The following is a 6,405-nucleotide window of genomic DNA, read 5'->3' on the forward strand; positions in this document are numbered from 1 at the left end:
GTCAGCTGTCTCTGACGGCACTTATGTTTCCCTGAATACTGGAACTCAATATTTCGGACTTTGTTTTGCAGATTTACAGTGTTATCTTCCTTATTTTGAAACATTTTGTACAATCGAAGATTGTTTTCTGTCGGATGTAAAGAGACTTAAGATTACTTAAAGGGAAACATAACGGAATATGCATACACAATTTTTAATTGATTGTATAAACATCTCTTCATTACCATTTTTTAAACTTATTAAGGTATATTTAACCATATACAGAAATTTACATAAAAGTTAATTTGAATATGCCACATCTTAATTATTTCAGCAAAGGCTTTCATGAGTAACTTAGCAAAAAAAAGGGCGCCAGCATAGCACTCATACACAAGTTACAGCTTTAGGTAGATGCATATGGTCAAGGTTTTGTTAAAACAAGAACAGCTCTTGGAGTAAGAGATGGATCAGGAAGACTCAAGACAGAAGGGTGGACATCAGGATGTTGTGCCATAAATCAAATATTACTGTTCGCAGAGGTGCCTGGCTTCATCCACTACACCCACAATATGCAGTAGAGCAGCAGTTTAATGATTGTATTTACTTTGTGGTTTGTCATTATCCACTGGGTGGGAGTTCCCTGGCTGGACTAGGAGATTGAGCTGGGCTGGTCTGTTGTTTAGTTGTCCCACCTCTAACTTTAGAGCTTGAGATAGCACACCAGCCTGGCGGCCTACTAGTTGACAGCTGTGGTGCATCTGCACAGCAAGAGCACAGATGGTGCACAAAAGCCAAGCCTGTTAGCACCCTTTCACCCCTGGACCATGCTCAGCACCCGAAACATTCTCTTAAAAACATCTCTTAAGTCAAACTGCTCTGTCCATATCTCCCACACCTCTGCTGCACTCCATACAAGGTAGGGCCTGTTCTTAAATTTATTCACCTGCTCCTCACATGCATAGACCTACTTTCAACATTCCTTTTCCGGCACAAAACCTGCAAACAATATTTTCCAACCATGTAATTCCCAGGACTTTTCATAGGTCTCTCCTCCTACTCATGCTTTTCAACATCACCTGGACAAACCACCGTGGCCACATTTAATGGAACAATACTGAGGTGCGCTCATTCTTTCCTCAAGATGGAGAATGCACCAGAACAGCGTACGCTGCACATAACACAAAGATAAAGTGCCTTCTGCGACTCTCACACATGCCCGGCAATGAGACAGTCCCTACACAGTATTACAAAGGCCGACAAGCTTAGCACTGCTTTTCAAATACACACAAAATGCCATAGGCACAGGTCAACAATGTAAAATTAAATTAATTCACAGTGTGAAATCCGCCAGCAAATGATCCAAAGCGTGCTGTATGCCACAAGGGTCTTTACTATCTCAGCTGCGTTGTACAGCAGCAAAGTTTGCTGTCACCAAAGTGTTCTTCCTTTGAAAAAGGTGCTTTTCCTCTATGACATGTAGAGCTGGTGCAGGCCCAGATCAGACAGAAATAAAACATTTGTAGCTCAGTAGTATTCGGAGGTAAAGAACTGGGTAGTTGGACAATGGCTTCCAATAACACAGCACTGAGCACCTCACTTCAGCCAATCTTTAATGATTGTTTGAAGAACAGGGCAACAGGAAGGTGTGTTAAATGCCGACCATTAACCTTTCACCAGCTGCACACGGGGACGGCATTGGCTAGATGGAACACTGTGCTCATGCAACTGCTCAAGTCATGCATGCGGGTGCTACAACATGTTGCGAAGGGTTACTTGAACCCTCAATTCCAATTCACACAGTTTAACTACACACATCACAGTTATCTCTCCCCCCACCGTATCCAGCGCATGTTTCCTGATTCGAAGCCAGAGTGCCCGTGCTGTTAACTGGCTGATGCCAGCTTCTAACACATCGTGTGGGAGTGCCCACCACTACCGGGGTCATGGCTCGAGGTTACAGCCACCATAGTGGAACTCGCAGATCATACACTATCAACTACCTGTAAATCCTGCCTGCTAGGCCTTCACCCTAAAGCAAAGGGGGGCAAACACTTACACCGGTTCATAGACCTTGCATACGTATTTTTCAAGTGCCAAATAGAAATGTCTTGGAAAGCAGCCTCTGTGCAGGACACTAAGAGGCGGCTGCATACTCTCCTGCACTGTGCACGAGTAGAGGCCAACACACTACACATGCTACTCACTAGAGGAGTGGGGAGAGTAGGTGGGGGGAACTGGGATATGTATATCCTTAACCTAGAAGCCAAGAACAATATTCGACCACCATGAAGGAACTATGTCTGGGACCTCATGAATGCATAACTTCTGTACAACTGTACCGAAATATGATGTATATCCTCCTGTTCATGCGATCTCCGTTTCCCTGTAGACGGTGAGGCCGAGTGCCGCGCCGGCAGATTACATGGATTAGACATCATGTTGATCTACCCTTATGTGATACCTGCAGCCTTCCCCTTACACCTACTTCCTTATAATTTATTGTTTTATTGAAGCACTGTCTACGATTAGCATTGGCATGTTTCACAGTCCTCACCGTCCTCTTTGCCTTGTGATCACCCTTTACCTTAGAAGATCTTGCTCCGACACTGATGTAAATAGCAATGCTGCCGAACCATGATGTGTTTACATATGTCACATATATTATGTCATTGATGCTCCCTGCAACCTGTATCCCTCAATGAGTTTCCTCTTGTTGGTGTTTTAAAGGAATAATAAATACAAAAAACTTTCACCAGCTGCAATCAAATCTTTATGAGATAATGAGATGCAAACATACCTCCATACTGCACATCCTGGGACTAGACTGCTGGAAAGCGATCAATGGGAAATGAGATTGGTTTGGAGATGAGCAAAACACTGAAACATTACCTGAAAGACCAAATTCAAAAATGTGAGTTAGGAAAAGATAGATGGATATTAGAAATTGCAAAAGGGACAAGCAAGAGAAGGAAATAAACTCAACATTCTTTAGATAAATACCAGCCCTGTGAATTTTCACAGAGCAAAAATGTTTTAAAAGTTTGTAAAACACTGAAAAAAACACCACAATGTAGAACCCATATGAAATGAAAACAGAAAAGCCTATGAATCTTGTTTTCAATGTGCATTATCGGAGAAGAGGACTTGCTGCATGCACGGGAGGATTAACAACGATACCTAGTGTGCCCTGACGGTGCACCAGGTGTGGTTTTCTGTAGTCATGCAATCCAATGGGCTCTGGGAAGTGCAGTGATTTTGTAACTGTTTAACTTGGATGCTGATAAAGCTAAGAATGAAATGCATAATACTCGAGACTTTCTGAATCTTCACACTGAAGAAAATCTAAATTCTGAGCATGCATACAACACATAATGTGAAGTGTGCACTTGGATGAGAACAAACAGATGGCAGACAAGAAAAGAAGCGGAGAAGAGCAAAAGGGAGAGAAAGAGAAAGAACTCCATTGGACTCGGCATGAGGCAGAGATGTCCCCTTTCACCCATACTCTTCCTGATAGCCCCAGAACCCCTCACATTCCCCCTATACTGCTCAGAAGACATTTGGGGAACTGAAACCAAAGCCGGCAACCTGGAAATTATGCTGTAAGCAGACAACATGCTCATCACTTTAGCCTCCCCAGAACGTTCGCTGCCTGCAATTATGTCCACCATATCAGACTTTACAGCGTTTTCCAGGTACAAAATGAACTGGACCAAAAGTTGGGAAACAGAGACAAGTTACATTAATGCCGCAACAGGGCATAATATACAATTCCCCAGCGGCTTGTCTCCTAGGCGTATTTCCTAAACCTAAAGCCAATATGATTTCCTCAGGATGTGCAGATATAGCCCTGGCTCATGCACGAAGCTAGACAACCTTCTTTTGGAACCCCTCAGGGGACCCACACTCCAAGAGTGGGGAAATGAACTAATCAAATGGGCACATGCGAGGAAACGATACTAAAAGCTGAAGCACAGAAGGGGCTGAGGAGTATAGAACACACATAGGCATGGGAATTTATTCTTCAAGATCGTCCCCATATTGATGATACAGCTTATTACTTCTGCTGTTGGATGATGACTCCACTGGGGAAGAATAGATCCTCTCACCCCAGGAATTCCAAATGTAGCAGCTAGGTCCTTCCTGAGGGGGCCTCAAAACATTTGAAACTCTCAGGGAGGAATTCGACCTCTCCAAATTACCAGCAGTTGAACTGTGCCCTCAAGACCTCCAGAGTCAATCAAATATCATCTCTGACTCTACTACTAACTCTTACTAAGACAAAATGGGCAAATATAGGAAACTTATCAGTGGTCTCTACACTACACTAATTGAAGATCCTTTTCCTAGCGGCTGCAATCTAAACCGGCTTTGTGCCAGCCACGAATATCCACCAGCATCCTGCCCCTCTGGAGAGAGATCCGCCCTTGCTGGTGGCTGACTACCTACCCCCAATCACTGTGTCCTGCTGCTGGACCCACCATGAGTAGAGAAGGGGCTGAAAACACGGTCAGCGGCCATTGAACAGACATTGAGGAGGAGTGGTCATCCCACGGGGACTCCCGCTACGGCGGCTGGGGTCAGGGGGATCAAACTCGTCTCTCTCCCCCACTGCTGCTGGCTCCCCTGAGACAGGAGACGGGGCTGAGAATCCTGCCAAGACCCCAGAGTGGACCGTGAGGATGACAGTCACCCATTGATACTTCCGTTGGGGCCGCGAGAGGTGGATAGGCACCTCTCTCATCTTTTGCTTCCTATATACGCAAGGCGGCCTTCCACTCACACAAATTCTGACCCACTGTGGGAGTCTCGAACGGAAGATGAACAACCGGGCGATGTCGCAGGATAACGACGTCCTACTCCTTGCTGAGAGACACAGAGGTGATGAGTGGGGGAGTGACCCTGATCTGGCCCTGCACCGCAACTGTGGCAACCAATTGCCCTGGGGCAGAGACTGAGGACGTGCGAGTGCCTAAGGCAGCAAATACTCATGCTGGATATTGGATTGCCAACATGGTGAAGGAGAAGGCTGCAGGGGCCCAGGGACGGATAGATAAATACGCCATACCGGTGGCACATGGCGGGTCGGTAGAGGGAAGAGCACAGGGCCTCCCCTACTACCACAGGAAGAGACAGTTTCCCCAGCAGCAGTACTCCAAGTGATCAAAGACAACCACAAAGACTTGACCAACAAGATTTATGGGGTAGGGGTCTCGCTCCTCCGTCAATACTTGCGCATCCTTGCAAGCTAAGGAGGCAGAGGGGCGTATTCCCTCCCTGCAAGATGTGGCAGACGCCACTACACGAGCATAAAAGACGGAATGAACCAACAACATTCCTCGATCACCGCAAGGAAGATGCAGAAGGCCGATCATGCAGAAATAATCTGTGGCTGGTGGGACTGCCGAAGGGCGCAGAAGGACAACAAACCGTGGAGACTGGTTTAAAACATGGATTACAGACAAAGAGCTATCCCTGTATAAAGAGGGCTCACTGGACAAAGGCCCCAAGACTGCCTCCATCATCATCTGGAAGGAAGTACCCTTTTTGGATGGTCACCCCCATACTTTTTGCTCCAGATACTGTTGGTTATGACTCTGAAAGTGCTCTGGAGCAGGCTGAAATTGCTATATGTGAATTAGCATCCCAAATTGGCAAGGACTTTAACCCCCTTATAAGTCCCTTGTAAATAGTATCAATGGTACCCAGGGCATGGGTGTTAAAGGGGTCACCGGGGCCTGAAGCACTATTTATGCCACCCTGAGTAGCCCAAGTAAATTACTAACAAGAGGCCTGCCAATGCAGACTGCAGAAGAGTGTAAACTGCTTGATCTCGACTCTGCCTTCACCATGTGTGGCAAAGTCAAACACAATTTTTAATATATGTCAGTCACCCCTAAAGAAGGCCTCCTGAGGCAGACAAATGGCTTGGCTTACTTTGGCCTGAGGATTCGATAAACTCCGAGCTGAGCTAAAGCCAGGCGTTCTTCACTGGCTCGCCCACCTCTATAAAATAATGGAAATTAATGGGACAAAGACATAGTAAGGATATTATGTGACTAACTACAAAAGAAAATGCTGAAGCAGGAGTACCAACACCATGGAGCAGGACTCCTTGTTTCAAGATTCAAAACGTTCTCACTACACCATATTACAGTGAGTGTATTATGAGACTGGGTGTTCTCTCCCCAAGGGTCAAAGGAAACGATCATTGTTTTACAGAGCAGTTTTATCATCACCAGTGTTTGGTTTGATTTATGTTTCCATCTAGGTCACTACATAGTGGGGTTGTGAGGTGTTCTGATTGCTAGGCTCAGGGACTCCTCTCACCAAGAGATATGCCACTGTGCTGTGGAAACTATCCAGACTAAGTAAAGATTTCACAACCAGCATATTTTGGTAAAGCGAAGATTAAATGCTAAGCCT

Source organism: Triturus cristatus, chromosome 4_2 (assembly GCF_964204655.1).
Source record: "Triturus cristatus chromosome 4_2, aTriCri1.1, whole genome shotgun sequence".
Lineage (NCBI taxonomy): Eukaryota > Metazoa > Chordata > Amphibia > Caudata > Salamandridae > Triturus > Triturus cristatus.